The 4,719-nt window shown below is 33.1% G+C and overlaps 1 non-coding gene across 1 annotated transcript; it reads left to right on the forward strand.

Moving 5' to 3' along the window:
- Positions 1-3,628: 3,628 nt before the first annotated feature.
- Trnad-guc (transfer RNA aspartic acid (anticodon GUC)) lies at positions 3,629-3,700 on the forward strand. The gene has a single exon. It is a non-coding gene; the product is annotated as a tRNA-Asp (tRNA).
- Positions 3,701-4,719: the final 1,019 nt, after the last annotated feature.

Below are 4,719 nucleotides of genomic sequence, written 5' to 3' on the forward strand. Positions count from 1 at the left end.
TCTGTATTGTAGGAAATTTAATTACGCAACTTTTATATCAGTACAACTTTTCTCAGAAATGAATAGTTTTAAAGTTATAATCAAAAAACCAATAAAAAAATCGAATTTTTCCTTCATATTTTGACATTTTGATTATTTAAACCATGTTGCGGACCATTTTGAGTGGGAGGAAAAAAATTTGAGTCACCTCTCAACGTCCATCTCAAAACAGATGCGTCCTGGACTATAATGGATTTGACGCACGGGTAAAGACTCAATAGGGATGTTCACAAAAAATTAAAAAGTCATTTCAAACATGTAAAACGATTAAGAAACACCCTAGGAATAATTGTCCAAAATTTCAACAAAATTGAAAAAGCCTTTCTATAAAAAATCTTTATTAGAAATCTAGCATTATTTTAAATTTCAAGAACGCTTCTCTATTGGCCTGACGTCACTAGTTGCATACCCCAAGCGCGCGCCATTCTCATAGTGTTACTGTTTACCTGTTTGACGTTTCAGGTCATTTTATTTTGTTCTCTTCTTGTTTTATCAGGGTTAAAGTGGAGTTTTATAGTGAATTTGTTTAGTTTAAAGTGGACAGACTGTTTGTAAGGACATATTTTGGGTTTTACAAAAATAAACAAATAAAATGGAAGAAGGTTTTCAGAAAGCCGATTCGTATAAACTACCGACTGTAGTATACATGTAACAATGGTGTATGATTTATTGGCATCTTGTAAAAAAATAAATCTACCACAGCTTTACTGAGTGTATATTCCATATAATTTTCCATGTCTTCTTTAAGCTAAAAAAATAAATGCTTAATACTCCACAAAAAAAATAGAGAAAGTTGTATGCATGCATTGTACGCATGCATATTGTATACATACATTGGCTGGTTATTACTTTACCTTGGTTAGGTGTATTAAAAATATTTTTATTCTTCTTCATGTGCCTTGTCCGTTGTGGACGTTGGCTATCATCATGGCAATTTTAATTTCATTTGAGGCGTTTCTGAATAACTCGATCGATTTTTGTCCAAATCATGGGCGTAAGTTTTTAAGTCATGAGTGTCTTTTCTTCCGGGTCCGCGTTTGCTCTCTATTTTACCTTGCGTTATCAGTTGGAGTATACGATATTTATCATGCCTCATGATATGACCGAAATATTTAAGATTTCGTTTCTTAATTGTAAAAGAGATTTCTTTTTGTTTTCCCATTCGACGCAATACCTGTACGTTGGTGTGGGTCGCCCAGGATATTTTGAGGATACGTGGCTACACCCACATCTCGAATGCCTCTAGCTTTTTCATTAATGTTTCCATTATTGTCCAGGCCTCTGCGCCATATAGCAAGACCGGAAATAATAACATTTTAGCAGCCGCATTTTTAGTGGGAGAGATATTATGTCGCATGTTGTTAAATGTTGCTATGTCCTTTTCAACTCTAGATCTTATTTTGGTTGTTTCGTATTTCGAGTTGACAATTGTTCCAAGGTAAAAAATATTTTTGAACTTGGGTATTATACATTTTCATTTCAACCAATCTTTTCACTAAATTATTAATTATTTTAATATAATATAAAGTCATACCTATACATCCACATGTAGTTATTTCAAGGTTTACTTTTACTGTATGTATTATTAGAATCCCGTTTTTAGGAATATCCCAGTTTAAGGAATACAAATTTGAGGTCCCGAAACTTTTTCATTTACTCTTTAAGGGGTAGGTGCAAAATCTTGGTCCAATGCTATTTAAATTCATTCATTTTTTTCGAATCCTGAGAAAACTATTTTTGAAAAATGTAAATGCAGAAAGAACAATTACATTATTACCAAGGGCCGAAAGTCTCTGGAAAACTTCTATAGGTAATGTTTATTTTATTAAGCTAGTTCTTTAAGTTAGTTATTTTAAGTTCTAGCTGCAACAATAACCATTTCTTTTTCTGTTTTATATTGGCTGGAACGGTAATAAAAATCTTGTCAGAACTGTTTTTTCATGTATTTACACACCCAGGAACAAAACACCACTTATTTGGCTTTATTTTTAATAATTAAATACGTAAAAAACTGCGCACATTCAAATACACTGAGTACATAAGTATACAAAACTATAGTTGATTTTTTTACCAAGAGGAGTAAACTAAAAAGACTGATTCACACCCAAGAAAGTTACTAAAAACGTCACCAAATTCATCTTCTTTTTTGGTTGATTATATCAGCTTTCGATGATAATTCCTACATATTATATTATACTAACACATCGCTAAAGAGTTCTAAAAACAACTGTTTTTATATAAAAGCGGATTAAAAATCTAAAAATTAAAGGAATAATGCAGAAAACACAAAAAATCGCCGATATACTTAATTAACCTATAAAATGACAGAAGTTCCAAAATTTCAGAAATGTCATTAGTGTCAAAAGTTAATAACAGTGGAGTAAACTTGCCCGCGGTTGGACCAATTAGAAACAAGCATTACGGCGCGGTAAATTTGAATCACTCCTCTTGGTTAAAAAACAAACAATAGTCGTCGATCAAAGACGTTACGACTGCTGACGTCACAGACCGTAGCCTCGCTGCAGGGTACCGTTTTTCTAGCCTCCAAGAAAATCAACATTATGAACTCATTTATCTCAAAAAATATACATTTTTAAACAGTTTTATGATTGTTACGTTTTTATATACAGTGGAACCCCGATAAGTCGGCCCCCGATAACCCGGAACTCCGGCTAACCCGGACCGATTTTTATCAGACAAATATTTCAACAATAAAAATGTATGTAATATAATGTTTGAGAGATAATGGGTATTTGTGTAATTTGAACTACATATACCATAGTAAAAATGACTCATGGCACACCACATTTATTGTCGTGTTATCGAAAACAACAGGCACCTGTAGTATTCTTTATTTATTTGAAACTGTCTTAGCATTGTTTAGAAAAGACTAAAGACCAATAAAATTATTTTTTTAATAGTCATCACTGTTATTAAATAACATAACATCAGAGACGGTATTGTGTATAGTAAAGTCATATTGTTGGCTTCCGTTCTGTAATCGTTCGTAAATCTATTCAGATTTTGTGTTTGCGTGTTTTTTTGTCTACATAAGAGCAACAAAACGTAAAAATGTTGTAGTGACAATGGAAAAGAAACTAGAAGAAGCATTAAGTAGAATTGATAAAGGCGAATCTTGCAGCATCATACGGTGTCGGTACATCTACAGTATCGGATTGGAAGAAAATTAGAAGTAATATCGAAGAATTTTGTTTCAAAATAATAACAAAAGACAGTTTGGACAATCGGTGCAAAGCTAATAAAGCTAAAAATAAGACTCTCGATGACGCTTTGTATGTGTGGTTTTGTGCAGAACGCGAACGTGGTTTACCAGTGTCTGTGTGACAATTATAACGGAGTTTATCTGTAAGCATACCATATTTTATTAATTTTTACCATTTTCTCCGGCTAACCCGGATTTTCGATAACCCGGATTGGCCGCGGTCCCGATTAATCCGAGTTAACGGGGTTCCACTGTACCTTGTAATCTATTAAATTTAACTATATTTAAAAATTAGTGAACATCCCTATTACTTCCTAAACACTACCATCACCAAACTCATATTCGCAAGAGCAACTAACTCCTCAGTCCTCGGTAGTATAGTGGTAAGTATCCCCGCCTGTCACGCGGGAGACCGGGGTTCGATTCCCCGCCGGGGAGGACTTTTTGTTTTTTTTTTAAATATTTTTTTTGCTTTTAATATGTCATTTTTACAATAGGTCAAATTATCATCGATCAAATAAAAAAGAATATCGATCAGAAGAAAAATATCGTGACTTCGCAATCTACGTGAATAATAGTCGATTGAAGTTTTTAGGCGCGTTGCTAACAAAGTCGCAGTGTATGATGATTTCCAATATCCGCTAAGGCAAGCCGCACACCAAAGAAACATGAAACCTAAAACATGAAACATGAAACGTAAAACACGTTTCATGAAAATAAAACACAGGTAAACAAATCTTGAAGTCAGCCTACCAATGAAACGAGTGTGATTCATGCTCATAAAATATTTTTATTTTCGGAGAGTTTCATAAATGGCCGGACGTCTATTTGTTTAGCAGTGTTTTATTTCCATGAAACGTGATTTACGTTTCATGTTTCTTTGATGTGCGGCCTACCTTAGAGTGGCACGTGAAGAAGAAGAAATAAAAATATGTGGTTGTAACATGGACGTATAATGTTGTAATAAGGTTGTTGAGACGCATAAGGTTGTAATCAACAAAAACATAATTGATATCTAATTATTAGATATTTTTATATTTGAATCTCAAAAAAACACATTTATATAAAAAAAAGTTTGTTAAGATCATTAAATACCTACCTATTTAGATATTAAAAAATGTGTTCAGGGGGTGGGCGCTGTTCAGAAATACGAGAAAATTGAAAATACACAAACAGAAATAGGTATCTACATTACCAAAAACTTAGTTCTTAAAATGAAAGCTAATCCTTCTGGTTTAATTTGATATGAATCTTCTCATCCTATTTTCAATGTAGTATCTAAGAAATTTGACATGTTGGTTGTTTTTAAAGATAAATGACACGTTATGATTCTTCGGACCGGTATTTGTAAGGTAACGTTAATTTCATGTAACCTGATCTTCGTTGATCACGGTGATAACGTTGATCTTCCAATAAAGTCATCCCAGGAACGCAATTCAAAAAGATTGATATCATTT

The sequence above is a fragment of the Diabrotica virgifera genome, chromosome 3 (assembly GCF_917563875.1).
Source record: "Diabrotica virgifera virgifera chromosome 3, PGI_DIABVI_V3a".
Lineage (NCBI taxonomy): Eukaryota > Metazoa > Arthropoda > Insecta > Coleoptera > Chrysomelidae > Diabrotica > Diabrotica virgifera.